Source organism: Colossoma macropomum, unplaced genomic scaffold (assembly GCF_904425465.1).
Source record: "Colossoma macropomum unplaced genomic scaffold, Colossoma_macropomum, whole genome shotgun sequence".
In the NCBI taxonomy this organism is placed as follows: Eukaryota; Metazoa; Chordata; class Actinopteri; order Characiformes; family Serrasalmidae; genus Colossoma; species Colossoma macropomum.
In genome coordinates this window covers 34495444-34512410 of record NW_023494784.1, presented here as the reverse complement: position 1 = coordinate 34512410, position 16967 = coordinate 34495444, and the positions used below count along the sequence as shown (strand labels likewise).

Here is a 16967-nt window from a genome sequence, read left to right as displayed (position 1 = left end):
GATGTGGCCAGTGTGAGACGTATGGCGGCCTCGCATGACTGGCCAGCAGGGCTAATCGACATGACGCCACTAGTGTTTTTTTGTTTTTTTTTATTGTGTGCTCCCGTGTTACTGTAGAATGGGCCGGTTATCAACCTGGAAAGAAGTCTAAAGGCTGATGTGCTGATCCGCACAGCGACACAGCTGCGGTCTCTCTCTCTCCTCCTCCTCGCAAAGTCTGCCTGACCCTCGCCATTTATGCCCTGAGAGCCGCAACTGTGCGCAACTCCGGTGAGTTCCCCCTTTCCCGCTTCTGTTCTTACTGCTCTCTTTTAGCACCCTGCATGATGCCCCACTAAACTGCCTCCCACAGACGTGCATCAGGTCTGTTGTTCCACCCTCTGCTGAGATTTGAAATGTATTCATACCAGCATTTCTCTTTTCCAGTCCTGCAGGGCACAGAACTGCATTGTTGGTTAAAGGGGTTGGTTATTTGCTGATCAGTTGAAGTAGTTTTTAAACTTTACTGCTAAACTGCACAGTGCTGCAGAAATAGGACTGAGAGGACACTATTAGTGTCTAGGGGCCTTGAGCTAACTTCATTTATATAGTTTTGTGCATGACCTAGTGCTTATTCAGTGTAGGCCTTAAAAATTAATTGGTAGTAAAGTATGAGAACATGAGATGTTCAGCATCACTCTACTAGTAGTCTTTTATTCTTAACCATTAGGGATGTTACAGTACAATACTTAGATGTACAATAAGTACAATGTATTTCATTGCATATTGTATTGTTGCATCGTGACTGGCATGTTAGCTTGTGGCTAGTATGTTAGCCTGGGGGTGGAGCGTTAGATTGGGACACTATAAAGCACAGATTTTTTTTCATATATTATACTTTAATAACGCTGTATAATGGTCTAATACAATGGTGCCCATACCTTTTGTTTTGGGGTGGCAATGTGCAATTTTTGTGGTGGGCCAAGGACCAAAAAGACAACACAGTATACAAATAAAGAAGAAACACTTTCAGAAAAAAAAGAGAAAAACATGCTGCGCCTGTCGTGATACCCTTGAGGAGCATGTTTTCTGTAACTTTAATTAGGGAACATTATTGTATCATATTCTGTTACCAGAGGTGGCAGCAAACTTTCAAAAGAAAAAAGTTAAAAAAAACACTGCTGGCTGAGTGACAAAATACAATTAGGCCACTGACTGAATAACTAAAACTTCCTAGTATGATATACATTATATGGCCAAAAGTTTGTGGACACTAATTATTGAGTTCAGGTGTTTCACCTATGCCCTGCGATGGACTGGTGACCTGTCCAGGGTGTATCCTGCCTTCCACCCAATGACTGCTGGGCTAGGCTCCAGCTCCCCCTGCAACCCAGAAGGATAAACGGCTTAGAAGATGTGTGTGTGTGTGTATGTGTGCGCGTGTTTCAGCTACACCCATTGCTTACAGGTATATAAAATCAAGCACTGAGCCTTGCAGTGTCTATAGACAAACACTGGCAGTAGAATGAGTCATACTGAAGAGCTCAGTGACATGGCACTGTCATAGGAAGCCGCCTTTGCCACGTTCAGTTTGTGAACTTTCTGCCCTGCTATATCTGCTCCGGTCAGCTGTAAATACTGTTATTATGAAATTGAAGTGTCTAGGAGCAACAGCAGCGCTGCCACAAAGTGGGGCTGCTGAGTGCTGAAGTGTGTAGTGCTTAAAAATCACCTATCCTCTGTTGTATCACTCACTACAGAGTTCCAAACTGCCTCTAGAATCATCAGCACAAAAACTGTGCATTGGGAGCTTCATGAAATTGCCTTCTGTGGCCGGACTGCTGCACATAAGCCTAAGATCAGTACACGCAGTGTTAAGCGTTGTCTGTAGTGGTGTTAAGAATGCTGCTACTCAATGCTGGAGTAGTGGAAACTTATTCTCTGGAGTGATGAATCATGTGTCAGTATCAGGCTATGATGGGTGCCAGGAGAACGGTACCCACCAGAATGCATAGTGTCAACAGTAATATTTGGTGGAGGAGGTGTGATGGTGTGGGGCTGTTTTTCAGGGTTTGGGCTCAACCTTTTAGTTGCAGTGAAGGGGACCCACAGCATACAAAGATATTTTAGACCATTATATGCTTCTGACTTTGTGGCAACTGTTCCAGCATGACTGTGCCCTTGTGCACAAAGCGAGATGCTTAAAGACATGGTTTGACAACTTCATTGTGGAGGAACTCCAGCAGCCTGCACAGAGCTCTGAGCTCAACCCCACAGAACATCTTTGGGTTGAACTGGAACATTGCTTTAGAGCCAGGTCTTCTCATCCAACATTAGTGCCTGAACTAAATGGGCACAAATTCCTGCAGATACCCTCCAAAATCTTGTGGAAAGCCTTCCCAGAATAATGGAGACTGTCATTGCTGTGAAGGGGAAGGGGGGGGGCAGCTCCTTATTAATGCCCATAGTTTTGGAATTGGATGTCTAACAAGCTCATGTGGGTTTGATGGTCAGGTGTCCACAAACATTTGGCCATATAGTGTATGTTATATGTTATGCTAATAACATGTTTCTATAAACCTGGGCATAAACGTTCTAACGCTCCACTTCACAGGTTCAGCCTCAGATAGAAAACTTTGCTAACTAACTAACATAGGAAATGTCCCACCTCCTCTGAAATGGAGATTTTGCTTGGTTCTGTCAATGAGTTTAACTGGCTCTCGGATAGGTCAGCAGTCTGTGCAGTTTGGGGAGACTGGGCGTTTGTTTCCATGTAAGGATCCTGAACTCAATCACAAAGTGGCAGGGCATCTCCCAGTATTTCGAAAAGTGCTGGGTCAAATGCCTGCTTGGCCCTGTGGTTCTGGCAGCCTTGCCTGTTAGTTACATTTTTTAATCCCTTAAATGGCCAGGGCCTGCCAGCGGGCCCAAAGGTTTATTTCACACTTCTATCACCATAACCAGTTTTCACTGAAGTCCCTGTAGTTACTGAATACTAAACCTAAGTAAGTAATAAACCTGGGATTTTAAATTACTTCTAAAGTACCGTTTTAGAAGAGAAATAAGAATTTAATAAGTTAACATACAATATAAAAATACATTTGTTCTATCATTAGGTGATGGAGTAGGGTCAGGGTAGCTATCTGACAGGCCAAATCAACCGTGCTCATGGGCCATCTTTTGCCAGCCTTGGTCTGATAAACTGAAAATGGGAACATTAACATATTAACATAAGGCACATTTTAAGGCTTACCTTATTTTTACTGTATCAAATCAAGATGCCACTGTATCATGTCAAAATGATTAATGAATTTTGTGAATTGTTATACCCCTATTAGCCTTCTCGTATCTGTTTGATCTGCCAGAATCAGATTCTTTATTCGCAAAGAACTAGATGTACAAGGAATTTCTCTTGGTGCAGTTGTCAGCATAAAATTAAATCCAATATAAAATAAATACAGAAGAAGATGTACTATATAGAAACATAAAACAGACAATACACAAACAATCTGCAGGTAAAAGGATGTGCAATGAGTACAGCTACAGTCAAGTGCTGAAGTACTGAGTACTGTGTTTTAATGAATAGTACTTTAAAGCACCATTCACTTCATCACATCTGAGTAGTGATATCTGGAGGAAACACAGTGAAACAATGATGAAGTAAACTAACAAGATATTTTGATGGCTTATTTTGCTTTCTAAACTCTTGCTGGTCCTAGCTCACTATATCCTGGCAGGTTTGTGCTTTCTTGTTGTATTCATGATATTTATACAATGCTTTATGATAATAAGCATCTATAGATGTGACTCATATGAAAAAGATGTGAAAACCCTGTGACTCACACAGCAGGAACTTCAGTAGTGAATATCCGTGTTGTTGTTGTGTGGTGGTGTTCTTAGGTGCATCACTGCAGGTAGTTCTGGAGGTTTTCCTGCACCCCTTCTTCTCCACACTGCCTGTTGCGTCACATTACTTCCCCATCACCGCGCGTCGTCTCGCAGACACCTCAGAGGGAACTCTCAAGGGAGCTGTTGTCCTTTGTCATCGTAAGCGCTTTCGTCACATTGGCAGCTTTAGCTGAAGGGCGATCCACACACGAGCCGCATTAAAAATAACTCGCATGGAGCCATGGGTGTTTGTTCCACACGCTGGGCATGAAGAGTGGGTGGGGGGTCACTGGAAGAAAGGGAAGCCCAGGGCCTGGTCATGAAAATTTGGGCAGAACATACACTTGGCCTCTTCTTTCAAACCCACGCAGCTGGAAATTCTGATTTTGAGGTGAGCAAACATGCACAGCAGTTGAGAGTTGAGCAAGGAGCCATACTGTCTTTAATCATTTGTAACAGTCACATGATCAGATCATTTCAGTCAGTGTTGCTGCATATATATGTCACCAACCCTGTCCCTGGAGATCAACCTTTCTGCAGATGTTAGTTCTAGTCCTAATCGACCTCATCTGATTTATCTTGATTCTTGATGAGTTGAATTAGACATGTTAATTTGAGCTGGGTTAGTTTCACTAGAGGGAGTTAGTAATGTAATTTGTACAGTATTTGACTATCCCGTTCATACAGAATGAGGTATCTGTGTAATTTCCCAAAATTACCTCAAATGGCTCAGTTCGAAATGTCATAGGCCAGATGTTCACATCAGCATTAAGATTCAAATGAAACAGGTCTAATTAAGCAAACAACAAAAACTCCCAGTTAATGCCAGATACAGTAACAATAGGTTAGTAATGGATGCTCATTAAGCTACACAAATGCTACCCAACCAGACATAAATTGCTCTGATTGATTTTCCTTATTCTGATTTGACTCAACTATATTTGAGTGATAGTAAATAGTAATCCTATATGCATATTGCGTTATTGAGAAGTTAAAGCAAATGTTTTTTAAAGCTGCACTATATAGGATTTGGGGATTTGGAGACCTCTCTAATGGAAATGTGTAATTGCACGCAATGTGCGGAAAATCGTTTTGTAACATCGGTTGTGCTTCAGACCCCTTTCTCGAGTGGATGAATCTAGTGATTGCAAGCACATTGAGAGTGTTCGGTGAAGAACGTGTCTTCTGAGGATGTACGTTAATTATTTACTATTATCATATCTCATCAGTATGATGTTGATTTTGCCTTTCAGACCTAAACGTCTTTTTGATGCCTGTGTATGTGACGTTGATGCGTAGGTCACGGTCTTAAAAACTCCTGCCAAATCTGACCGGATGCCTCTGACTTATTTCAAGCTTTATAGGGTGACTCACAGCAGTACTTGTCACAATTGTTACGTAATTGCCAAATCTCAGTTACTTGAGCTGATCACAGTTATTTAATAATTTAACAGAATGTAATCATGTTTTTATCCTTTGGGTTAGAGCAAATGCATGTAAATTAAAAAAAGCACAACATATTTATTGAGGCACTGCATGGGTCTAATGAAAACAACAAAAGCTCTAACTTCTAACTGGTGATTTAACACTTTTAGAGGGCAGTAGCGAGTAGTGGCTGTTTATCTGAGCCCGAGCTATGTCTGTCATCTGTTTGGAGCTACTAAGTGTTAACAGCTAGAAGATAACTAATCAGTCACCTTAGGCTTTTAATACAGTTTCAAGATGAGGAGGATGCATGCCTAGTGTGATAACTAACATTGAAAAGCATTATCTCTCATTTGATTTCTATTCTGCAGCAACTTACTGCACCCTGCTCCTCATCTTCCTCAACAGTGCTGGCCACAACCTGTCCAACCCAGCATGACCTGCTAGTTTGCTGAGTAATCAGTCATAAAGAAAAATATTCTATTCTGGCAACTTATAGACAACATTAGCTTGAACTTGGCTTGCTAGTTAATGCAAACTAATGCTAGCCAATTAGTACTAGGTAAGCCTTAGTGAAGAAAGCAAAACATAGCCAGCCAACAGATTTACCTTGAAGGGCTTACATCCTACAATTTATGTGTACTCTATTTATGTTAAGTTGTTTTATGTGACCATTTTTCAACCTTTCATTGTCCCTTAGAATTAAACAGTTTGCTTTTGTTACTTTGCCCTTAAGATCTATAAATATATATTTTTTTGTTTTTCGCTTTTCTATATTGTGCTTCGTTCAAAAAGCAGTCCTGGTGGCTTACGTTAAATAGACTGGGGATTGATTGGTACCCTCTGAAACTTGAACAACATCTTATACTACATGCAAATTTTATTTCAAAAAAGTGAGGAAAAATGCAGATTTTCATGTTATGGTGCCCTTGAAATTAACTTACACCAACATGCTTAGATTAGATCATTACATTCACTCATTTGTGCTCAGGGTCGGCGCTGGTCCTTGCACAAAATAATACTAAAGTAACAGCGGGCAGTCACCTAAGCATTATCCACCCCTCCGGCTATGTGATGTAAGAATCTCTCTGGAATCTATAAATCATATTGCCCCGTCGTGCTGGGAAAACATATTTCTACTGATACATCAGGGACGCACTGAACCTCAAAACAGATGTGAACACTCCAAGTGCAGTGTGTGTTCCATCTTATTTCTGGAAATTTCAATGTGTTAAAAGTCAAGGCTGCATGGGAAGACGTATGGAAGGCAGACGTGGTCCATGAGAAGATCTATGGACGTGTTTGGTAGTTAGTATGCCGCAAGCCTCTCTGTCTCAGCATCCTGTGATTCTGCTGCCTGATTTCTGCTGCTCCAGCGCTTTGGCTTGAGTGATGCACTTGTCAGATGGGCACATGATGGAGGCAGAAACCGCCTGTGCCAGAGAAATGAGTGAATGCGAGACACACAAATGATTCTCATTAACATCGCTGTGCCACCATTATCGACTCATCTGCACTCAGAGTCACCTGTCTCTCAAAATTACTGCCACAAATGGAGGCAGGGGCAGACTTGATAAGCACTCTGAGAGAGTGAGTACCTGTCCTGGTCTGCTGTGTGTCATTTCTGTATTGTTTTTGTATGTATTTATTATAGATCACAGCCTGATCATACATAGTGCCAGGATGTTTTTTGTACCTGATTGCTCATTTTGTATTTGGAGCATTCACATTTATATAAAAGCACATGAATGTGCTGCATGCGCGGATGTCCCTGCAGACCCAAACTGTGCACACATGGCAGTATGAGTGATTTTTAGTATGTATAACTGTTAGCATGTATATAAACATGAAAATATATGCATGCATCGCATTACATAATACATCATGTAAAACAGGCCAGTTGTAGACATGTTCCAGTATTCAGTAATTTGGTCGATATGAAATATGCATGGAAAGGTTATCCTGGACACTTTAACATGCTGTCACTGCAATTTAGTGAAACGTTACAGTTTAACCAGAATTGTTTTTAGGATGGAGGGTGTTTTTTTGTCACAAGCTCCCACAAAGCTGTAAGACACAGCTTTTTTTTTAAAGTTTTTCAACAAGACACAGACTACAAACCAAATTGTCAAAAGCTTTTCATAATAACTACAATTGCTTCAGAAATACCAAACTTCTTTCAATGTGTGATCTAGACTGTCAGAAACTCTTAGTGTCCAGTTACTTTTACATTAGATACAATTACATTTAGGTGCCTAGTGCGCAATGAATGGCTGGCAACTGCAGGCTAGCTAGCTGGGTATCAGTCATTACACCACCTTGTATTTGAGTCATATTGATTAACGGCCTATTTGCAACCCTGTATATAACCACCTACAGTACTACTATTTTAAAAAAAACAACAAAGTAGTTTGCTCAAAATCTTTAATCGTGTGTCTTTTTTAAAACAGTGTTATGATCATACTATAAACCTTGATAAACAATATTGTAATCAAGATTTTTAGATCGGCATATGCCTAACCATTAGAAATGTTACACATTTTGTGAGCTCTACTTTACCAATCATTTCATCTTCACAGGCCCTATATAAAGTGCAACTTAAAGGCCTAAGGAACGTATAAAGTGAAACTTTAATAGAGATTAACACTCACAGAAGAAGTGGAAACCCCCACACTCAACAGCAGGGTTGCAGGGTCAACCAAGGAGATAACACTTAGGCAGAAGAACACTCCATTCCTCTTCTTGCTGCTTTCACTTTACTAGCCCCCTGTGGAGGAGAGCAGCTGCTTTCTTCATAAAATACTCTCCATTCCTAAAGTTCAGGACTGTCTCTGTGAGTGGAGTCAATCCCTGTGGGATTTATTATGCTGAAAACACCACCGTTCATTTTGCCCAAAAAGGTTTCATTTTCTGGCCTTGCCCTCATTAACTTTAAACCAGGTTTGCCATTCTGAGGCTGAATAGCTGGGGATCCACCCCCGAGAGTGGAGAAAAGGCAAATGAAAGTGAAAAGGAGGCCGAGCCAAAAGTACCACAGTACATAAAGATTTTGTTGTTCTGTTAAGCATAACGTAGGCTTCCATTATGCCTGCCACTGCAGCCATTCTTAGATGTATTATACTGTGAGCTTTAGAAGCTCAAAGCAGCTTAGAGGAATGCCTTGCTTGTTTTGTTGGACCTGTGTAAGGTCTGGATATTCTCCAGTGATCAGAGCTTTGGCAGACAGTGGCTGTGTGCTCAGTATAATGCTCCTTGTTTAACAGGCTAGACTCGGCTGTTGAGCTGTTTTTTTTGTGATCAGGGTCGCTTTGCGATGCTTTCCACTGCCACTAATGATTCACTTTGATGCTGATTCACTCTGACTGATTCATAGGCAGGGCATTAAACATGCGTACACACATACATGCACCACTCACACATAGCCTCCCAGTGTTGGAAATAACAAAATTAGGCTAGTAGGTGCAGTGCATAGTTTTCTCTATACACCTAGAATGGTCATTTATATCTGCCACTGTGTAAACAGACACATCAGTACTAATAATACACATCAACTTTGTCGACTAATCGTTGCAACCATATGTATTTGTGCACACACACACAATCTGCCTATTTTGCACCTCTGTTCAGGATGCTTTTGCATTTATTTCTGGACTGCGGTCAGTGTCATGCTAGATATTCATTCTAATTGCTGTCTTTGATCTCTACAGCTATGTTATTCGCTTCTGTCTCTCACAGGCTGTAAAATAATCCCTTAAATTACCCTTAAATTGTACAATGTGTCTAATTTGATGTGATTCGACTAAGCTGCTTTACCCATTAGGCAACACACACAAATAACCCAGCGGGTACATCACTATATTAATACACATGTGAATCTTGAATATTCACATATTTCCATAAATGAGGAAGAATGCAGAGTGCATAAATATTCATAGCAAGAATGCATATTCAGATTTTTGTAAACAACGTCCAGTGCAAGGAATATAAAGTCTAGAAGGACAAAAGCTTATGTTAGTAATATATTTAATTGTAGGTGGTGGTGCTCCTGGCTAAGAATGTTGTATACACAGTCAAGACTGTCTGTCCTAAATGGCTGTTGTGTCTTTGAAATGGTATTATATCTCAGTCCATCCCATGGGATGGGTCCCATGTTATTTCCTTGAGTAGAATGTACATTTTCTGACAAAAGGTACACTAGGTGACCATCGCCTTTTGTACTTTTTTTTATCATGTTCAAAATTAGATTTCTCCCTGGATAAACTCTGCGCTCCTATTTAAATCCGAAGAAGCTTAAAGCTTGAGCAAATCTGCTGAGATGTCTTTGACTATAAGTCAGCAACAATCATGAACACAGAGAAAATAAGTACTGTTAGCAGCCAAGAAATATGTTTTTGTTAGTAAAGAGGTTTTATTTAATGCTGTTTGAGAACATGCGTTCATACAATGTTCTCACTAGTCTACATGTGTTTTTGTCTACACGTGTTTTTACATTTACCCATTTACCCAATAAACATGCCTGCTGGTGGCTAAATCATTTTTTTACTACCTGAATAATATATATTTTAGCTCAATAACTGAGAAAAAGGAAGACTTACCTTGTTCACTTCTAAGAGGTCACTGTATACTGGACTGCTGCAATAAATGGCAAGTTCAAGTTCATTTTTACACTCTTTTTTATAAAAATGTAATAGAATAAAACTTAACATAATTTATGAATTTATCACATTTTATAACAGTTTGTACATTTATTACATTTGGTATCAGCTATCTATTCTCAAACGGTCTGTTTTCGAGTTAAAATATACAAGATGAAAAATACTAAGCTGTAACACTGGCTGAGGTAACAGATCATACATATTTGTTTGTTTATCTAAAAGATTGCTGCGGCAAGCAGAGAAATTAGTCAGCACCGGGAATGGCCTGTGCATATTGCCATTCTGAGGCTTAATAGCTGGTGATCCAGCTAGTCAGAATTTTAGAATTTATGGTTTAGAATTTGAGTGGTCTGCAGTGGGCTTAAGTGTAAAAAAACGTTTATATTGATATGGATATAAAGTAAAAATACTTCTGTGTAGTAGTACTTGTGAAACAACTACAGGGGTAAACCTCACAAAAATATGTTATGAAAGTTTGGATCAATACATAGGTCACCTCAAATTCAGCCTTTCCACCGGGGGAGGTCCCTCGAAGACCTCTGCCACAATTCAAACTCTGGACACAGCGTGAAGCTTGTTAAAGGCTATAGATAATGTATACAGAATTGAGACATCACAGCTCACCTCCAAGTGTGTTCTGCTGGTAAGCAGCTTGAAATGATGTATTGACTGACTGCATGTCTTATTGAGGAGCATGCTTAATCCTTTCACGTTGGTATGTAGGGGACACCTAGGTGGAAAGTGAGGATTGGCTATGACTAACATTGCGAAGTAAATAAAAAAAAAAAAAATTGCTCATTCCCTCAGAGAAACTTCCTGACAGTGATGAATGCATGTTGATTTACTTGTTCTGCAGCCCCTAACAATTATATTCCTTGATGTATTAGTGCTTCTGCAATAGCAGACTGCTTTAGTTAAAGGTTTGGAATTGAGATACTATCAAGCACCAACTACCAGCTTGTGTGATGGGCCTTTTTCTAAGAAACGTTTTCAGGAAAAGAGTGAGACGTGAGTGATTAAGATTCTTCCTCTGGCTGCAGACTGGTGGGCAGGTTTGTGTTTGTGCCACATTCAGGTCGACTGACACTTCCAGTCGGCCTCACGCTGCCTGAGTCAGACGTGTGGCCTGGAACAGCCTCCAGAGACCGGGAGGAAGAGGAGGAGGAGTCTGGGAGGATTACTGCAGGAGAACTTCAGCAGTGAGCTTCTATGACATCCCCTTCCTCAGCCACTTCTTCTGTCCCTGGGTTCACTGGTTTTATAGGGAGGGCATGATATACAAACACACACACTTCCTCCTCCTCTGCCACTTCTTCCTCAGTCTCTGGGTCAGCTTGCTGCTGGCCACGCTGTCTTGTTGGATGGCTTGTCTTGTGTCTTTCCATGGGGTCAGGGTTGTTTGCTTGAGGAAAAGGATAGAGCAAATAATAGCCCATGAAAAGAAGTTGTGGGGCAGGGCTGCAGAAGACTCTGAAGATCTCGCTGAATCATTTGCTGTTCTTGAGGGGTGATAGGCCCCTTACCTCAGTAGACGTCTAACTGGAGGTCAGCCTTATTTTACTGGGTTTTGTTCTGTGCACATACAACCATTGGCTGTACTGGCATAGTGTTGTATGATGTTGTCATCATACATTATATTCATCTTGGTTCTTGCCTTTGGAAAGTTTTCCTCTTTTTTTTTTTAACACTACTCTTTTATTCTTGGCCGCACTATCTAGACGGTTTGTACATGCTTTCTAAGTATTTGTCTCCAAAATTGGGTATACTTAGATAGCCTCAAGTGAAAACATCTTAAATCTAGTCAGTAATCTTATATTTCAGATTATAGATTATTTTGCTATTTTTTTAAGTAATCAAAGCATCGAATAATTGGGGTATAGCATAGTGGACAGTACATCTGCCATCAACACGGCTTGACTGGGGTTTGATTTCACACTTAGGGAAAAACAGTGCTATACCAGTAATAGTTATTCGGCAAACTCTGAGTGATGGCGCTTGCACAGTGAAAAAAAAAATGTACATTAATTCCATTCTGACAGTTTCATTAAGATCATGTGACCAAGAATCGGATATGTATCTGATCTAGGATTACATATGGAAGTTGCTCAGATCTGATTTGAAAAGATCAAATTTGTGTGTCCACACAGCTCTGAAAAAATCTAATCTCTGAAATCATGAAGACAAAAAATCAGATGTGTGCCACTTCGGCCTAGTAATGTGAACATAACCTTGGTCCTAGATCTGATAAATATCCAATTTGTGGCCATGCAAACTTAATGAGACCAATAAGATTGGAATTAATGTGTTTTTTTGACTGTGCATTCACCATCATTCAGTGTTAACATGGCGGTAGTGTCAACTCGAAGTTGTCAATGCCAATAAAGTGCCAATAAACACTGCAAAAGCATCTGACCCTTGGTCACCTTCATTTTGCTCTAATAATTAATAACTGATCAGAGCTGAGCTGATCAGAGCAAATTATCATTACAACAAAGACTAGTTCTACTGGTTTTGTTGTTCCTGATGCACGTGGCTCATTTACGTGATGTTATTAATTAGAATGTGCGCGTGCAGGTCATTTCAGGACACAGGTTCGTTCACATTAATGACAGATTTGACTTACCTACACGAATGTGAACCATCAAGTTACAAAGACAGCATCCAAGCAAAAAATTAGAACTGAGCAATGTGGCTCGTAATGTCAACATAGTCAAAATTGTAAGTCACTTTTGACAAGTACATCTGCCCAATTCCATAAATGTAATGTAGTAGAGCTGCACAGTTCGTTATATTTTTATCATTATTGTAATGATAGTAGTGCCCACATTGAACACATCTTTATGAGCTGTGATGACAGAACGGATCAGATTATGTTGCGCATAATTAGATTGGTGGTAATGTAGCAAAAGAAGCAATGTCTGACTTTAGCGCAGTGGTCTCCTGAGGGGGATTTGATCCTGGCCTCCCTTATATAGAGCAAATGACTTAACCACTCTAAAAAGCATTTGGAAAACACACACACACATAATGCACACGTCGAACTCTACTAGCCTGTAAAATGCTTTGAACGAAATGATTATTCTTACTCCCAGAGTTGCGTGTAAAGTATGTGAAACAGTAATGTCTACTGTCACAACAAACCTGCATCATCATACAGTTTTTGATGAGTTAAATGTATATTTTATTGTTTTTGTAGGCCCATATAGAAAATAAATACAGTGGAGGAAATAAGTATTTGATCCCCCCACTGACTTTAAAAGTTTTAATACAAAAAAATAAATGGAACGTCTCATAATTTTATGCCAGCTTTATTTTAACAGTGACACATAGAATATTAAAAGAAAAACTGAGAAAATTACATGAAATGAGAAATAAAAATTAATTTTCAATTTCATTGAAGGAAATAAGTATTTGACCCCCTAGTAAAACATCATTTAATACTTGGTGGCAAAACCCTTGTTGGCAAGCACAGCAGTCAGACGTTTCTTGTAGTTTTTTATAAGGTTTGCACACACTTCAGGAGTAGATCATCTCTGCAGATCATCTCCAAATCCTTAAGGTTTTTAGGCATGCATTTGGAAACGCGAAGCTTCAGCTCTCTCCATAGATTTTCTATGGGATTGAGGTCAGGAGACTGGCTAGGCCATTCCATGACCTTGATATGCTTCTTGTGGAGCCACTCCTTTGTTTCCTTGGCACAAAACAAAAAATAATGACCATGCTGCACTCCCAGTCACCCAGTCACACTGTTTTAATTAAAATTATCGCTTCTCATATCATCACAATTTTCCACAGCTTTATTGAACATCACATTTTATGTCCATATCGTGTGTCTCTGATCTTTAGCTCTTCATCAGTAGTCTCTCTATTTTCAGTTTCTCTTTCAGACATTCACCATACACATACAGTTTAAAATTCTCATTTTTCTGCACTGAGGGTGCATATATCCTTCTACTCCATCTATTTTGATGTCACTTTGTGATCTTCTCTGTAGCCGGGCCAAAAAAACAGGAGCGTTATGCTCTGATCCTTCCTACATTGTTTCTCAAGCGCAGTGTGTCTGAATCAGCCCTGAAAACTAGATGGGGGTCAGACTCTTTTGAGATTTCGATGGGCTATTTGCTGGACAGTAATGGCATTGCAACATAGTGAAGACAGCACTAGCAGGCAGGAAAAATGAAACAGCCACAACACTGCTGTTTCTTTGACACAGCCCACGTTACTTCCCTGCTGACATTTGCCTTCTTTTGAACATTTGGTTGATTGTCTCTTTCAGAATCCCACCGGTGATGGCTGAGCCACAGCCACTGATCTCTGGTGTAGTAAATCTCTTTGGCTCTTATCTAGAAGGCAGCTCGGTAAAGCACAGCTATCTTAGTGCTATGCTTTGCTCATGTTTGCAGTGAAATTCTTTTTTAAACACAGAAGTGCTGTTGCCTGAGGGGTGATGAGTTGTTTAGATTGCAACAGATGATATTGGCTGCACTGCAAGCACCGTCAAAAAGAAACTGGGATCAGAGCACAGCTGGCTATATCGGAAAAAGTCTCCAGCTTTAGTTCTCTATCTCCCAGAGTTGATCTCCCAACAGTGTGTTCTGCATGTTATGGATTCATACCATGTTTGGCTTAATCATCCATGTCCAAAAGTGAGACCTTGTTGCACTCACACATATATCAAGATGTAATTTTCTACTGTAAACATTGTATTAAGGTAGAGCTGGGGGGCTTAACAGCATCATATAATTGTTTGCTTAGCAAAGCGGTTAGGCTAAGCTTCTGTGACGGATGCACCCCAGGGGAAGTTGATGAAGATTATCATCTTCGGATAGATTTTGAAGAAACGTTCTGAAATGCAGCATCAAACAAATCCCAGATTCTGTTTTTATGATTATTATTATGCCACAACACCAGTTAATTTGGTTTATGAGAGTATGATAATTAGCTGATTAGTTGAATTGTGTAGTGCAGTGGTCCTCTAGAATGGAAACTGAGAACCACTGATGTAGGTATTTTTCTAATGTTACCTTTTTTTCCATGGTTTACCGGCTGAGTTGTATTGAAATGCAATAAACGGTGATGCTGACTGAATCACTTTAAGCTGCTAAACAGTCAGAGGTGCAGTTTCTCCATGGTGACCAGGGCCTTTTGAACTGCAGTACACAGCCACATTTGCAGATTCTCCCAAAGCAATTTCAGACCTTAATCACATTCTCCCATATGGCTGTTCAGAAATGCCTGGCCCAGCTTGATATTTATTAATGCTTGAAGTGATTAAAACTAGAAATGAATCCAGTGGCGTGGAGTCACAGGAGCCACACAGAGGCCCCCGTGTGTGTTGAATGTGTATTTTATGTTCTGTGTAGTCTGCTGTCCTTGATGGGGGAGCATAAATATACTCTCTCTGGAGACCTGAGCAAAATATATGACATGGGACTGTTGGAGGAGAGAGAGAGAGAAAGGGAGAAAAGAAAGCAGGAGTGGGATAAAAGCATTGCGGGAAGCTGCTTTCATCAGTGTCCAACAAAAGGGACATAAGATAGCGCTTCGGCCCTGTATGTGCTCAGCTAATGGAAATAGCACATCGGCAAGTATTCACGGGCACAAAAGGGTGGCCTGGAAACCTGTAACATGGAGATGCACAGTCTAACACATCTTCAGGCTGTATTGCCTGTGTTTGCTCACATACTCCAGAATTATTGGCACTCCTCAAGAAACTGGACAAACACAGTCATATTAAATAAACAATATATAATGATTTAAATGTTCTTTGTTTGGAGAACTTGCTTACAGTGTATCAAAGAGACATCATTCCTACAAGAGTGTTGTTTTTTTTTTTAAGAAAGTGTATTCTCTCAGAAATACATGAGGAACTATTACTGGGGGGACTGCATTCAATGAAAAGCACCTGATGCCCACTGTCAAATACAGTAGTGGATAATTGATGCTTTGGGGTTGTTTTGCTGCTTTGCTCCAGGGTCTCCTATGAAAACCATTGGCATATTGAGTTCAGCCTGAAATTAAGTTTAGCCTGAAACCCATCTTCAACTTGGCCTTGGTGCACCTTTCAGCAAGATAATGACCCTAAACACACATCAAAATCCTGAAAGAAATAGTTATGGGAACAGAAAATCTGAGTTTTGTGATGGCCCTCTCAGTCTCCAGATATGAACCCAGCTGGAAAACTGTGGTGTGAATTGAAGGCGAGGCAAGTTTATTTATTTAGCACATTTCATACACAAAGGCAATTCAGTGTGCTTAACATAAATAAAAGTAAAAGGAATATCAAAAGGAAAATCAACAAGTGCCTGAGAGTGAGAAACAAAGACAGATGATGCAAAGGAAGTACAAAGAATGAAAAAAATGGAAACATAAAAAGAAAATTAAAGACAAACAGCTTAAGTGTTGATTTAATATTAGCTTTTTTCAATGGTAAGTGCAAGAAGAATAATGTGCAAGTTTTAAAGCTCAGTTATAGGCACAAGAAGGCACTCCACAAGTGATGACCCAGGAATATTTATAAACTGCAAATATTCTGCATGGAGGAGCGGACCAAGATCCCTCAACAACTGTGCTTCAACCTTGTTAAGCGTTCAATAATGGCTTTTTGCTGTTATTCTCACAAGTGAAGGCTTCACCAAATATTAAAAATGGGTGTGCCAATATTTTGGAAAAGTATATTTTCAAAAAAAAAGGAAAAAAAAAAAGGAAAACATTTTTTTGTTCTAGAATACACACTAAACAAATTAATAAATAAATACATAAGCAGCTTACTTGTTTAAGCCCGAAATATCACTCATTGCATATGTGTTTTATTTAATATATTGATTTTAGCTAATTATCATGGAGGATGCCAATAATTCTAGGGTATATTTGCAGTCCCTTTCAAACCAAAGTGATGAGCCTCTTTAGGAAGGTGCCTGAACAAGGCATGTTGAATGTGCGCAAGCCAGTAACACTTTCATAACTGTATTATTCACTGTTTCTCTGGAGTAATGGGTTGATCTAAGACTGTTTACTTGT

The 16967-nt window shown here is 39.9% G+C and overlaps 1 protein-coding gene across 5 annotated transcripts in view; it reads left to right on the top strand.

Annotated features, from left to right (window-relative positions):
- Positions 1–16967, top strand: part of pcbp3 (poly(rC) binding protein 3) — a 77829-nt gene that overhangs the window by 24134 nt on the left and 36728 nt on the right. For all 5 annotated transcript variants that reach the window (XM_036569780.1, XM_036569789.1, XM_036569753.1 and 2 more), the window contains exon 4: positions 118–270. The gene's annotated coding sequence lies outside the window, so the exon portion shown is untranslated. The remainder of the gene's footprint in view (positions 1–117; positions 271–16967) is intronic.